The 16,278-nt window shown below is 40.5% G+C and overlaps 1 protein-coding gene across 1 annotated transcript in view; it reads left to right on the top strand.

Annotated features, from left to right (window-relative positions):
* Positions 1-4,001: 4,001 nt before the first annotated feature.
* MRTFB (myocardin related transcription factor B) overlaps positions 4,002-16,278 on the top strand; it is a 173,618-nt gene continuing 161,341 nt past the window's right edge. The window contains exons 1-2 of the mRNA XM_069486905.1: positions 4,002-4,028; positions 10,897-10,960. The gene's annotated coding sequence lies outside the window, so the exon portion shown is untranslated. The remainder of the gene's footprint in view (positions 4,029-10,896; positions 10,961-16,278) is intronic.

Genomic DNA, 16,278 nt, shown 5'->3' with positions numbered 1-16,278 from the left:
CAGTTGCAAGGGAGGTAGGAGATTTGCATCTCAATAACTTCTATGGGGTGCCGGGACTTAAAATGTGAGATTTCCTCAAATACAGATAGGCTACAGGTACGACAGCTGTCCACTACAGCCTGGCCATCCCTGACGAAGCATGGAGGGGGTGCAGAGGTGGCAGGATTCCATAATGAGCTCAGATTGACCAACAGGAAGGCTGAATATCTGGGGATCAACGGCATTACCCCCAACATCCTTCTGCCTCCTATTTGGTTCCTTTCTCTCTGCTATCTCCATGTGCTCAGGGTGCATACATGTCTTAAGATGCCTGGCTCAGTAGCACGCCTGTAGTCCCAGCTACTTGGGAAGCTGAGGTGAGAGGATCACTTGAACCCAGAAGTTCAAGGCTATATTGTGCCACAATCATGCCTGTGAATAGCCACTGTACTCCAGCCTGGGGAGCATAGCAAGACCCCACCTAAAAGAAAAAAAGTGATACCTGTCAAGGTCCTGATTCTGGCCACCAACTCTTGCCCACTTATCTACTCCTTGCTGATCTCTAGAATGCTCTCTGTCACTAGAATGCTCTCCCTTCTCCTCCTTGCCTAGTTCTCTCTTATGCATCCTTCGGAACTCAGTTGCAAGTTCTTTCCTATCCTTCCATCTAACCATTTTTTTTTTTTTTTTTTTTGGTCATTGGCTCTTTTTCATTCTACTTGTCACATTGTATCTCAAGACTTACTTGTTTAATTATTTGATTAACATCTCTCTTGTCCTCTAGACCATAAATGTGATGAAAGCACGGACTACATCTGTTTTGCTCACAGCAACTGTGAGCAAGTAGCGCGAGCAGTCCCACTTATGTGCTTAATATGTTTTTGTTGAGTGAATGAGCATTAAACAAACTCTATTAGAGGCATTTATAAAATACCTCTTGGATCAAAGGACATTAAATGGTGCTTTTTTGGAAATAATGCCTTAAACTTTTAGGGGTGCACATATTAGAATTACCCCAGTTTTTCTGACAAACAATAATGCCTCCATGGTTCTTGCTATGTCCACACTTTTCCTGTGAGGATCACTCCCTCAGTGAGCCATTGGCACTGATGGCAACGAGTGGCATACCTTGTGTCAGGGTAGAAACCTGAGTTTGGCATACCAAGGCCTGAGGACAGTGGCAGCTTTAGTTCCTATAAAAATCTTCCCCCGAATCATGATGTCACTGTAGTTTTAACCCCCAACCATGCCAAAATTCTCTTAAGAAGCTTCAGGCTTAGTTAATTGTTTCTTTGCTTTTGTTTTTGCCTTTCAAGTGACTTCTGGAGTTGGATCTTTAAAAAAATTTGGGTGGCTTTTCCTACATAAGGGGATCCCTTTGTAAAGCAGACAGACACTCCCCCAGGAAGTTGGGAAGAGAGAGTTTCAGGAGAGCTGGTCTCCTTTCATTATTAGGGGGAAGCACTGTGGTAATTTTGTCCATTTAAAAAGCATTTATTGTCTTTAGTGTGCTAGAAAGTAATTTTATTTTCATGTCTGAACACATCCTCCCATTTGATTTGGAGTTTATACTGGGAGATGAGGATAGAATAAAATATCACAGAGAACCCACCCATGGTAGTAATAGCTATAATTGACTGGGTGCTTAATCTGTGCAAGGTACTTTTCTACATGCTTCACACATATTAACTTGGCTAGTCCTCCCAACAACCTATTTATATCCTTATTTTAGATGAGAACACTGAGGCACAGTCCACGCAGAGGAGAACATACAGTATCTTAGACTGGAGTCTTGACCTCAGGGGATTTTTGGATTTTCCATTTCATGAAGATAACAGGCTTTTGGGGCAAGGAAGAACCTTGTTGGTCACTAAAGCCAAAGTTTGTGGGTTTGAGACAGACTGACCTGCGGTGGAAACAATCACTTACCAGCTGTGTGCCCTTGGCCAAGTCCTCTCACCTGTTAGGTTCCTGGTTTCCTCATCTGTAAAATGGGTACAAACGTAACTTCCATGTGGGGCTCATGATGGTCAATTTGACTGGATTAAGGGATACCAAACAGCTGGTAAAGCTTATTTCTGGGTGCGTCTGTGAGGGTGTTTCTGGAAGATACTGGCATTTGAATCAGTGGACTGAGGAAGGAAGATTTGCCCTCACCTCAACTGGGTGTGGGCCAGGATAGAACAAAAAAGCAGAGGAAAGGAAAACTTGATCTGTCTTCCGGAGCTGGGATGTCCGTCTTCTGCCCTCTGACATCAGAACTCCAGGTTCTCTGGCCTTCAGACTCCGGGGACTTGCACCAGTGGCCCCCCAGTTTCTCAGGTTTTCAGCCTTGAACTGAGAGTGACACCATCAGCTACCCTGGTTCTCAGGCCTTTGGACGAGGACTGAGCTATGTCACCGGCTTCCCTGCTTTCCCAGCTTGCAAATGGCATATGGTAGGACATCTCAGCCTCTACAATAAATCCCCTCTTATATGTCTACATCTGTATCCTTTTGGTTCTGTTTCTCTGGCGAATGCTGACTAATACAGGGTTCTTGGGAGGACTAAATGAGTTAATAATGGACAGCACCTGGAGTAGTACTCAGCACTTGTGGCTGCCCACCAGATGCGATTTCCCTTCCTCACTCACTTCCTCCATCCGGTGGGTTGGGTGATGTTGGCACACATAGTAGGTGCACCCACATGCTTTGGCCTATACAGAGGAATTGTCTCTGGGAACGATGGACACACTTGGAGGCTGGGCCAGGCAGCACTTGCTGACTTTCAAGCAGGCTGGAAAAACCCATGCGACCCTGATGCAGGTTGAAGGGCTAGCTAGAACCTTCACAGCTCGGTTTTACAGCAGTTTGCTGGGCCTAGGTGAACTAGCTCACGCCAGCTTGTGGAAAGGGACCCTCCTGCAAGGCAGTGCTGGACGCAGACCCAGGTTCAAATCCTGTCTCACAATGGAAACAGGCAAGTTTCTTCATCTTCAGAATTGGAAGAATATTGGTATCCACTTGATAGGCCCTCAATAAATGTTAGCTTCTCTTCTTTAGAAACAATTATCTTCAGATTTACCCCTGGGAAGAAGTCGCACGTTTCTCTGTGCTCCCTAATGTCATGTACCTTCTGGTTCTATGTCCTGTGTACCATTCTATCATGCTTTCTACCAGCAAAATGCCACCAGTCTAAGGAGAGACAGAATGGAATATAAATAGTCACATAGTTTTCAGGCCCCTGCACAGGATCTGGCACAGGGAGGCCTTAGGAAGTTTGTGCAGTGAGGGAAAAGCATTTTACTGTAGCCAGCTATGTTGAAACTGGAGAGATTGCAGCAAATGACCTCCCAGGAGCGCCTCCTCACACCTTGGTGAATCTCAACGGGGAGTGAAGACTAGGGCTGAGACGCTGCGCCTCAGCGGAAGGAGGGACAGGGCCCGGGGATTGTCGCAAAGAAGGAGAAATAGGGCTTTGGCTTGGGCGTCAGACAACCCCAGATTCCAGCGCCGGCTCTGCCAATTCCTAGCTGTGACCTGGAGCCAGTTACTTAACTTTGCTAAGCCTCCATGTTTTCCTCTCTCCAGAGAGGAATGGGGAGGACTGTGATACCCACTTTTTGGAGCAGTTGTGAGGACCGAAGGGGGATTGCTGAAGTTCTCGGCACGCAGTAAGCGCTCAAATGCCGGCCGCTGTGATCAGTGTTGTCGCTGCCCTAGCCAAGGGTCCCAGGTCCAGGGCCCCGGGCACGCGCATGCGCACGCGCACCGGCCGGCCAGGTGAGAGGGAGGCGGCCGCCTCGCACCTGGGCTTTAACTCTTTACGGTCACGAGGGTGGGCGGAATGGATGCAGGGATCGGGTCGGGGGCGAGTGGCCATAATGGTTAGGGTCCACCCTAAGGAGGAGAGGGCGGCGTCTGGGGAGCGCGCCCAGCCGGTTCCAGGCCGGGGTCCGTGCGCGCTGCGGGGAGGGAGGGGGAGCGCCAAGGGGAGCGAAGTCTCGCGAGATCGCGCGGCGGCGGCGGTAGCGGCGGCGGCGGCGGCGGCGGCGGCGGCGGCCCAGGAGGTGAGCTGCGGGCGGCGGCGGCCGTTGTGGGCTCAGGAGGGAGGAGAGTGGCCGAGACCCGGGGCCGGGTCGGGGAGTGGGCCGGGCAGGCGGCCCTTGTCCTGCGCGGCTGTCCCAGCCCGTCCCGCGGTTGCAGCGGCGCCGCCTGGTCCGCGCCGTCCCGGGACCCGTGCGGGGCGGGGCGGCCGGGGCCGCGGGCCGCCGGGGCCAGTCCCCCCGCAGCCAGTCCTTGCCCTCGGGTGCGACTCGGGGGCCCGCCTCAGTTTCCCTCGGTGGCGGGGTCGGCGCTGCTGGCGTGGCAGCACCGTTTATCGAGCCTTTGCTGTATGCCAGGCACTTCACTTGCGCGCTTCCACGCTGGTGCTGCAGAGGTGGAGCGCCCTGCCCGAAGTCACCCTGCTGGGAAGTGTTGGGATAGGGCTTCGAACCCCGGGCCCGCTGGCTCCAGCGTCCGCACCCCTTCCTTGCCCCCTTTCTTTCTCCCCACCCCCACTCGCAGTTATTTCTTCCTGGGGTCCCAGTGGGGCTGCAGAGTGTGTGTCCGGGAGCCCCTTGAAATTGATGTAGCGTGGTATATGAGTTTCTTGGGAGGGAGTTTTTCCACGGCTTTTGTCCAGTTCCTAGAAGTGTCCCCGACCCCCAGATGGTCAAGAACCATTGTTGGGCCCTGTGTGAGAGCAGAGGTGGTGTTAGAGCAGCGGGTGTATGTGGGGGGTGGGGTGTCAGGCCCAATGGAAGTGGCATATTGGAGTCCAGGGCTTGCCTTGGGCAAAGGAAACTTTTTAAAGTTCGTTTTTTGTATAAGCACGTGATTCCACTCTTTGGAACAGTGGTTCTCCAACTTTGTCAGAATTAAGGCCCTTCCCCTTTGTAGCAAATATTTATACAGCCCGCTATACTACCCTGAAATGAAATTCGTAAGTCATACAAACTACCTACACTCATAATTGAAAATCATTATGGTGCATTCATTTAAATGTAAGGGAGAAGTGAAAAAATATATGACAGGCATTGCTATACCATTTATATCTGGCACGTACTACTGTGCTAGAAGACAGCACGTACTAGGGTGCTTCTATCTGCTTCTAATGAATGCATTTGGATTAGTTAAGAATATATCAGGAACTATTTCAAACAAAAAAAAGTACATATGTAGATGGACACTGGAGGAAAAGCACCCAGTGTTGGGATAACCTGTTTATGCTAATGTAAGAGAACCTAGATTGAACTGGGATAACATGCCCAGATAGACTGTCTCGATCAACACATTAATAATATTAATATAATCCCTTCATGGATGCCACGATTTCAAAGTGTATCATAGAGTATCCTTTGTGTCACGGACTTTGGGCTATTGCTTCTTCAAGGAACAACACCAGCTTCCTAGCACTTACCATTGATAAGAATAAAATATTAACAAGATTGAAATTTTGGGATTCAATATCTCATTTACACATATGCTCAGTATTATGATACTGCAATCCTTTGTTAACAGTGTGTAGTGTTGAGGAAATAATCACTAATTTGTAGACAGTTTTTCCTTATTCTATTTAAGCTTTCCTTGCCGCTTTCTTCTACATTACTGGAGTTTCCCCATAATTTCTTGTAAAAACTCTTAAACATTGTGTTGTATAGTGATGTCAATTTATGGGGGGCTTGATCTGCTTGGATATTCAAAAGACTCTTGGGACCAGGGTGAATCTTGATTGTACAGATTTATGCCACCCATACATTGTGTGAAATCTAGACCTGGCCCCCAAACTAAATGCCAGTGGTGTCCCCCCTGGCATTTTTAATTATCAGTGTCTTTGATAATTAAAAATGCTCCTTGGGGATAGTTTCAGCCCCTTGGAGGAGTTGGGAAGTGACATTAATAATGTGTAGAATGAAAAGGTTTGAGTTGAGTAAAATATAAATTAGTGTAATCACTTTTTAAATAATCTTTTCTACTTACTAATATCCATATTAGAGAATTTGGAAAATGCATATGTGTTCAAAGGTGAAAATTAAAATTGTCAATAATCAAATATCAGACCTCATAGTATGATTTACTAGAAATTGTCTTTTCAAACTCTGCTAGTCTTGCTGCATAGAGGAAAATGCAAATTGAGTTAAAGTTCAACTCAAGACCATTTGTAGCTGCATAGTAACATAAATTTCTTCAACTCTTGTTTAAATCTGAAAAGGAAGTTTATTTTGCCTCTGTTGGATAAGTTGCTTCGTGCTTTAAGTTGTTTATTATTCATTGCTTGTTACTTTTGAAAGGTGCTGTGGAAACAGCCATGTAAGTAATGACTGTTGTCAAAATAGAAGAATATATTTACTATGCACATATCTCTGTGACTTATAATTAAGATATTTCATTGATTTTTAAGACGCACTCCTGAGATGGAATGGCATCTTAAAATTGGCATGTTGTAGTTTAACTGGCAACTTTTCTTTTTTCTTAGCGGTACCTTAATTAGGAGTGTGTCTTAAAACTAATGGTGTCCTAGATTCAGTGAAATAGGGACTATTTACAAAAATGTTAGCACATTAATCAATGTTTAACCCCACAAATTTTATCTAAAGGATGACTTACAAAATGAAGATATACAGCATTTCCAGAGCCTTCCATTTAAACTAGAATTCTTTACTCAGAAGAGTCCTGTAGAGATATTCCCCCCATGTAAAACAAATGGAGAATCAGTGTTTGTAAATTGAGAACCATTTTTTTGAAAATGTTTAGAAAGAAACACACTGCTTGGTGATTTTTCATGGAGAGCAGATGGTGTGGTTAATGTGTTTGAGGTAAAGTTAATCAGATAATATAACTAGGCCGTTGTATGAATATGGTTTTTTGGTGTGTTTTTTTTGCGGGGGTCATTCTGGAAGGCTTGTAGGTCCACATGTAAATGAAAATTTTCTCATATGATAAATTGGATTTTCATGATTCATAGTTACTGTTTTAATAAGAAAGATATTTGCAAACATATTCTGTGTGAAGTACACAGTTTATAGGGGAAGCTAGTTCCATGGTATCCCTTATCCAGGAAACCTGTGTAAGGACTTTTTCTGTCTGATATTGAGTGCATGTGTGACAGCAAACTCAACCACATGAAGACTGTTTGCATAGCTTCTTCCCCAGGTGGACTTCAACTTTGCTTGTCAGAGTGTGGTCCCCAAACCATCAGCACATCAGCAGCATCTTGAAGCTTGTTTGAATACAGATATACAGACTCTGGTGCCCACCCCTGATCAACTGAACCAGAATTGCATTTTAAGAAGATCCAGCTCTCTCCAACCCTAATCCCCACTGTGATGCACATGAACATATGAGAATTACCAAACCAGCTCTGTGGCTCTCAAATCTGAGTGTGTATTACAAGGTTGCTGGCCTACTACTCCAGAGTCTCTGATTCAGTAGGTCTGGGCTGGGGCCTGAGAATTTGCATTGTTCACATGTTATGAGGTGATGCTGATGCTGCTGGTCCATGGACCATACTTTGAGAACCATTAGACTAGAGCATCCTTCTCATTGTACCATTCTGTTCTCTCAGTTGCTCACCCCTCCTAATAGCTTTTTTATAGATTATTATAATCATATGCTTTGGCTGATTGAGGGGGAAAAAAAACACATTGTCTCATCGTGGTGGCCACACTAAAATTGCTTGTCAACATCCAATTTCAGAAAGAATTTCTCTTTTTAATGCTTGTTTGATTTTGACTCTGGTTCATAGGTAGTAATCTTTCTCTTCTTTCTGTGAGTTACTCTTAATGTTTAAAAATTCTTTTTGTGTAGATAAAATCTTCATAGAGAACACAAAGCATATTTTGAGAAGTCTGATTTCTAATTCTGTCTTGTTCCCCCATAGATAATCTCTTTTATTTATTTCCTATAGATGTCCATTGTTTTTGTGTAGATATAAGCAAATACCAATATACTATAAATACTCCATCTTTTTATATAAAATGTATATACTGTGTAAATTATCCTGCCCCTTTTTTAATACACTCTTGAGATCTTTTCATATTAGTATATAGAAAACTCAGTATTTTTTTTGAGACACAGTCTCACTCCCTTACCCTGGGTTGAGTGCAGTGGCATCATCATAGCTCACTGTAATCTCAAACTCCTGGGCTCAAGGGATCCTCCTGTCTCAGCCTCCCAAGTAGCTGGGACTGCAGGCACCCACTACCACGCCCAAGTAATTTTTTCTTTTTTTCTTTTTGGTGGAGACAGGGTCTAGCTCTTACTCAGGCTGATCTTGAACTTTTGAGCTCAAGTGATCCTCCCACCTCAGCCTCCCAGAGTGCTGGGATTACAGGCATGAACCACCATTCCTTGCCCTTATTTATTTTTAACAGCTGCAGGGTATGCACTATTTGTGCGTTAGTTCATTTAACTAGCCCTACTGATCGATATTTGAGTCGTTTCCAGTCTTTTAGAATCACAGACAACACTGTGGTAAATAATCTTGTACACATATTATTTTGTATATGTCCAGGCATATCTGTGGGGTGCATTCCCAGAAGTGGGATTCCTAGGTCAGCGCGCGTTGCATTTATAATTTTGATAAATACTTGCCTCCTTCAGGGTGGCACCATTTTGAACTCCCGCAGGTAATATATGAGAGGACTTGTTTTTCCATAACCTCTCCACGAAACCGTTGACCAACCTTTGGATTTGTATCAGTCTGATAAATGAGAAATGATAACTCAGTGTTGTTTTAATGTGCATTGCTTTCATTACGAATGAGGCCAAACATCTTTTCTTAAGCTTAAAGCCTATTTGTATTTCTTTTTCTATCCCTTTGCACATTTTTCTTTTGGATTACTTTTTCTTATCAATTTCTAGGAATTAATAAATTAGATTAGCCCTTTGTGATGTGAATTGCAGTTTCTCCCAGTTTGTTACTTGTTTTTTAAATGTACTTTTATGTATTTTGGTATAAAGAAGGTTTAAATATGGTTTTCTTTAAATTTTATATAATATTACTCTTTTATGGTGTCTGACCTCCAAGATTTCTGGAATTTGCCCATGTTTTCTTTTAGCACTTTTATGGATTTATTTTTATACTTAAATGTTTGGTTCATTTAGAATTTATTCTGGTGTTCAGAGTGATGTATACAGTCACCTTTATCTTTTTCCATATGGCTACCAGTTATCTTTACCCATTTGTTTTGGAGTCTGTCTTTGAATATACTTTCACTGTGTTGTGAATTTCTGGGTGTATTGGGGTACATCTCTAGACTTTGTATTCTATTCCATTAGTCATTCTGTTCATACACCAGTACCACATTACTGATTTTATAAACACTTTAAATATCTTTTAAAACTAGTTTCCCCTTGTTGCTCTTCATTTTCTTGGCAATTCTTGCTTGTTTATTTTTCCGTGTGAACTTTAGAATCATTTTCTCTAGTTCCAGAAGGAAAAAAAAAAAATCTTCTAAAAAATCAAGATGATGTTAAATTTATGAGCTTAAAATCTGTTTGACTTCTCTGAGCCTCAGTTTCCTAATCTGTTAAAGGAACAATACAGTCTTTGTAAGAATGCTGGGAGGGTTGAGTTAAAAGAGAAAACCTGTCACTAGACTCATCACTTAGTGCTCATTTATTCCCACCACCACTGCCAACATGGGCTGAAGGTACTGCTCCCTTTTTCTTTTCCCACTCTACCCCTCTGTCTTTCAAAAGAGAAAGAAAGAAACCATGAAGAAAAACAATCAGAAGATATTAGAACTGAAGTTAAAACTATGCTTTTGTTCAATTTGAGCAGGATAACCAATGTGCTTGAGAACAGAGGACAAATTCAGCCTGGCATTCGAGGCCTTCCTCCTACTTTCTATCCTTATTACCTGCTTCTTCCTGGGTACACCCTAACAATGGTGCTATTTAGCAGTCCCCACAGATCCTGCGTTTCCTGGAACACCATCCCTTCCACCCAGAATGTCTTATTTCCTAATTCGTCCAGTTTAGATATATAATGCCCCCAACCAAGTAGAAAACAGTATCTGTCTCTTCACGTAGCTTATCTGTGACGTAGCTTGGGCCTCAGTGCACTGGAAACTCTGAGGAGAGAAACTGTGTTCGTCCTGTACACCAGAGAATGCCTAGCACCCAGCACAATACCTGGCAAAGATTAGACATTCAGATATTTGTTCAATAAATGAATGAATAATTGACTTTGATCTTTCTTTTGCCTTATATTTTGTGTTTGGGTAATGTTATCTCACCCAGTACACTGTAAGCCCTTGGAAGACAAGGATTATGCCCTTTTAAAATAATACTAAGTATATTTATTATACTTTATTCTTATTAATGTTGGAGGTGGTGAGAGACAGATTTATTATATAGTAAAAGCTTACAATAATAAAAATAATTCCCAGAAAAATGGATAGCTTAAAAAATAATAAAATAATTAACATTTATTGAACATATGTTCTAGGAGCTGCTTGAGAGTCTGTGATGTGGATTATTTCATATAATCCTCAGCAATCCAATGAATTGGGTACTATTATTACAGTTATGGGGAAACAGGCACACAGAGGTGAAGTGACTTGCCCAAGGTCATCTAGCTAGGAAGGGTAGAGCTGGAATTCGGAGGCAGATGCTCTGAGCCTAGTGTCCTAGCTGTTACCTGCTACAGTGTTCCAAAGATGTTTGTCGAGTATAGTCATTTATAGGTTCTTGAACAATTTAGGTAAAGTTTTGATTACACTTGCAACTTTTTGCTTTCCATCCCAGCCATCCCATTTTAGTACCTTCTGTCTTGTTCTTTCCAGTTCATCTCAGACTTCTCATTCTCCAGGAGGCTTTCTTTAATTACCCTGCCTGGCATGTACTAGGTGTTCAATAAAAAGTAATTTTTACTTATTTTTCCCCCAGGTTCACAATAAAGGTGCTAAGAAAGAGAATGTAAAACAGGAAAACAATTAAATATTTTACGGAGGTAAGTTTTTTTATCATTTGATTTTTTTTTTTAAGAAAAGGAAGTTTCCTTTTTCTTTTTCTTTTTGTTTTTTTTTTCCCCTTTTCTTACATTTCTCTCCACAGCTTGCTTTCTTAAGGTATAAAAGGATTACGAGGAGATTGTTTTAGGAGTGTTTAAGTTCATAGAACCTAGGGTTCTTAAGGTGGATGCCAAGAACATGGGCTAAGGTCATTTAGCTTTCTCTGCTTCTTTGACTCTAATATTTAAATTCCCATTATCACACTGTTTGAAAGCATAGTACCGAGAAGGAAATCTGGTAGGTAGAAACCCATAAGCTAATTTGGTGGTTATATATAATATATAATTGCAACATTAAATGAATACTTTCTTTTTAAAATAGGGAGTTGAAAGAATTTGAAGCCCCTTTTGGTGAGATGCCAATACTTTTTCTTAAATAAAAATTTGTTATGTTTTCTTATTATAATAATGAGAAAAACTTCCATCAGTATAAAACAACATAATGACAAAATAAGCAGCCAACTCCTACCACCAAGAAATGACTGCTGTTAATATTTTGGTGAATATACTTATGGAAATTTATCTATGAATATAGAAGTATATGTACAAAATTTTAAATAAAGTGGTTTACACTATATATGGTGGTCTTTTTTAATGCAGCAATATGTTTTGTACATCTCTGCACGGGAGTTGGAAAAGACATGCATAATCATACGTGATCATTTTACTGACTGCATAAAATTCCCATTCTTGAGAGGCCCACACTTTAAACAATCTTTTGGTGACCTTTTACGTTGTTTCTAGTTTTCCTTTCTTATAGATTGATGTGTCGATCAATGCTCTACTTATATCATTGCATTCTTGTTTATTCTCAGACATGTAACTGCTTGGTCAAAGATTATACACATTTTAAATGTTGATACATGTGACTTACCTGTCCTATAAAGACTACTTAATTTATACCCCTACCTAAAGTCCACGAGAGTCCTGTTTTCTGTACTCTTGGAAACGAATGAGTTTTGTTAATCTTTTTTTTTAATGTATATGTAACTTTTTTCCCCAAATTTATTTATTTATTTATTTATTTTAAATTGACAGATAAAATTGTATGTTGTGCATAGCATGTTTTGAAGTATATAAACATTGTAGAATTGTTAAATCTAACTAAGATATGCATTACCTCATATAGATACCATTTTTGTGATGAAAATATTTAACATCCACTCTCCTAGCTTTCTTAGTATTTTTTTAAGAATACTATATATTATTGTTAACTGTAGTCCCCATGCTGTACCATAAATCTCTTAAACTTATTCCTTCTAACTGTAATTTTGTATTCTTTGACCAACATCTCTGCAACACCCTGGGCCTCCCCTCCCAACTGCCCAGCCTCTGGTAACCACCATTCCCTTCTCTACTTCTGCAAGATCAACTTTTTTAGATTCCATGTATGAGTGAGATCATGTGGTATTTATCTTTCTATGACTGGATTATTTCGCTTAACATTATGTCTCCCAGGTTCATCCGTGTTGTCGCAAATGACAGGATTTCCTTCTTTTTTATGGCTAAATTGTATCCATTGTGTATATATACACCACATTTTCTTACCATCCATTGATGGACACTTAGGTTGATTCCATGTCTTGGCTGCTGTGAATAATACTGCAGTAAACATAGGAGTGCAGATATCTCCTTAACAATATGATTGCTCGATCATATGTTAGTTCTATTTTTAAGCTTTTGAGGAACCTCTATACTATTTTCCCTAATGACGATACTAGTTTACATTCTCATGAACAGTATGCAGGTGTTCATTTTTCTCCACATCCTCACCAACATCTCTTCTCTTTTGTGTTTTTGATAATAGCCATTCTAAACAGGAGTGAGGTGATACCTCATTGTGGTTTTAATTTGCATTTCCCTGATGACTAGTGATGTTCAGCATTTTTTCATATACCCATTGGTCATTTGTATGTCTTCTTTTGAGACATCTCTATTAAAGTCCTTTGCCCATTTTTTAATTGGGTTATTTGTTTTTTTGCTATTGAGTTTGAGTCATAAATTTTGGATATTAACCTCTTATCAGATGTATAGTTTGCAAATATTTTCTTCCATTCTGTGGGTTGTCTCTTTGCTCTGTTGATTGGTTTCTTTGCTTTTTAGTTTGATGTGATCCCGTTTGTCTATTTGTGCTTTTGTTGCCTGTGTTTAGGGATTTATATCCAAAAATCATTGCCCAGACCAATGTCATGAAACTTTCCCCTATGTTTTCTTCTGGTAGGATCAGTTTTAGTTCTTACATTTAAGTCTTTAATCCATTTTGAGTTGATTTTTGTAGGTGGTGTGAGATAAGGGTCTAATTTCATTCTTCTTCTTGTGGATATCCAGTTTTCCCAACACTAGTTATTGAAGAGGCTGTCCTTTCCCATTGTTTGTTCTTGGCACCTTTGTTGAAAATCAGTTGACCGTAAATGTGTAGATTTATTTCAGGGCTCTGTTGTGTTCCATTGGTCTGTGTGTGTTTTTAATGCCAGTGTCGTGCTATTCTGGTTACTGTAGCTTTGTAGTACAATTTGAATTAGGTAGTGTGATGCTTCCAGCTTGGTGTTTTTACTCAAGATTGCTTTGGCTATTCAGGGTCTTTTGTGCTTCTATACAAATTTTAGGATTTTTTTTTTTTTCTATTTCTGTGAAAAATGTCATTGGTATTTTGATAGGAATTGCATTGAATCTGTAGATCGCTTTGGGTAGTATGGATGTTTTAACAGTATTAACTTTTTAAATCCATAGATCTTTCCATTTATTTGTGTTGTCTTCACTTTCATCAGTGTTTTATAGTTTTCATTGTAGAAATCTTTGACCTCCTTAGTTATGTTTATTCTTAAGTATTTTATTGTTATCTGTAGGTATTGTAAATGGGATTGTTTTCTTGATTTCTTTTTCAGATAGTTCGCTGTTATGGTATAGAAACGCTACTGATTTGTGTGTGTTGATTTTTTGTGTCCTGCAACTTTACTGAATTTGTTTATTCATTCTAACAGTTTTTTGGTAGAGTCTTTAGGGGTTTCTATGTATAAGATTATGTCATCTGCAAACAGGGACAGTTTAACTTCTTTCTTTCCAATTTGGTTGCTTGAAGCCTGCAGCTACTAAGGCCTGCCTGGTATTAGGAGTTTCCAAAGCCCAAGGATGTGCAGTTGGCCAGTGGTGATGTGGACCAGAGGTGAAGTCTATGGCACAGGGGCCGTAGGTGTCGCCCTGGTGCTGGGACAGGTCTGAAGGCTCAGTCCCTGGGTACTGGCTTAGAGTCAGGGGCCATGGAGGGTCGGCTTGGTGCTGGGTTTTACTGTGGTGGGCCTGGTGTTAGGGTCCAAGGCAATGTCCTATGCTCACTTTCCTCTCTTTCCCCCAAGTGGATGGTATCTCTCTCCACATGTGCTGCCTCGGGATGGGAAGGGGTGACACAGGTAATGTAAAACTGTCCTTTTTACCCTCTTCAATGCATTTTTTCCTCATTGTTGTGCTATGATCAGTACTGTGATCTCTTACCTGTTTTTATTAGCTCTGTGAAGGCATTTTCATGCATGGTAGTTGTTCAACTTAGTGTTTCTGTTAAGTTTCTGCTAAGGGGACGATCACTAGAGAATCCCCTTCCACCATCTTGCTCCACGTTCTTCTGTATGTAACTTACTGAACTTTTTAATCTTTGCCAATCAAATAGGAACAAAAAATAGTATTTTTTCCTGAGATAGCAAGGTTTTTGATTAGAATATACCTTTTATGTTTTCAAAGACATGTTTCATTAGATACTCTTACTAACTAAAGAATTTTCTTTTTGAGAACATACCTGTGGTTCTCATGGATGAATGAGACACTGTTGAACTTTAAATGTGATGAAAACGTTAAAATATGTTGAGTTCTTTGTTTTAAGGTGTTGCCTTGATTAACTCATTAGAAATATTTAAATGTCATTGGTCAGCTGTTACTGTTTTGAATACTGAAAGCTTTCCTCCTTAGAGAGCAATACCTTTGTTTTTTATTCCCTTACAGGGGAGTTTGTTTTCAGAATTTAAGATCTTTCAAACATGGGTACCAATTGCAGAATAGTATATATTAATAGAATATGATTTACAGACTTGGATGATAATGTAATATTCTTGAATTATGTGAATTATGTGAATATGCATTCACACGTAAACATACATATATATTGATGTTGAATCTCTTCTGTCCAAAGGATTTTACCAATTTCTGATATGTGTCATTTCTAATTTCGTGTTTGCTTTAGAGTTTATTTCATTCAAATAAGAGTTACTTAAGGAAGGTTAGCAGATACCGACTGTCATTGACTATGGTTTGTTCTTGGACTTAATGAAAAAGCAGCCCAGGTATGGTGGCTCACACCTGTAATTCTAGCACTTTTGGAGGCTGAGGCAGGAGGATCGCTTGAGGCCAGGAGTTTGAGAACAGCCTGGGTACAATATCGAGACCCTGTGTCTACAAAAAATTTTTTAAAATGAGCCAGGTGTGGTGGTGTGTGCCTGTCACCCTAGCTACTCAGGAGGCTGAGGAGGAAGGATTGCTTGAGCCCAGGAGTTTGAGGTTGCAGTACGCTATCATTGCACCACTGCATTCTAGCCTGGGCAACAGAGCAAGACCCTATCTCCAAAAAAAAAACAAACAAAAAAAGCCAATTAAAAGTTACTTCTTTTTCCTAGGTATAAAATGCATCTTCTTCTTATACAGATTGCCTTAAATGTGGGTGCTTTTCTTTTCACTCCAAGTTGACAGTGTTGACAGTATACCACCAAAGCAGGGACCGAGAGGTCCAATTGGTGTTTTATTCACCAGTTTACGTCCAGTGCCTAATACAATACCTGGCACGTACACAGCAAACACTCACGTCGTTTTTGAAGGAATTAATGGTTGGTATATGGTACTGTCATTGTTAAGTTAGCATTAAGACGTAAATGAAAAGTGCCTTAAATTTGGATAAGAAAGCTAGCTTCTGTGAGTTTTATACATACTTAAAACTAGACATGCATGATTATATTGATACTTGCTACCATAACATTTGATGACATTTTGTTTGCAATTTTGATTTGGACTATACCCCATTTATTTTCTGAATCTGCTTTTTTGTTTGTTTTTGTTGTTGTTAAGGGCAAAGTAAGTATCTGAACTAGGTAGAATACAAGATCTTCTTAAAGAATCCTGTTTATGGTTCTTAGTATAGACATGAGAATATTTTTCACAATTAAGTTATTTGAAGACAAGGATAAAATGAATGCCCCCAAATATATTTTTAATTACAATGG

The sequence above is a fragment of the Eulemur rufifrons genome, chromosome 14 (assembly GCF_041146395.1).
Source record: "Eulemur rufifrons isolate Redbay chromosome 14, OSU_ERuf_1, whole genome shotgun sequence".
Lineage (NCBI taxonomy): Eukaryota > Metazoa > Chordata > Mammalia > Primates > Lemuridae > Eulemur > Eulemur rufifrons.
Note: the sequence above shows the minus strand (reverse complement) of the source record. Positions and strands in the feature narration are given on the sequence as shown.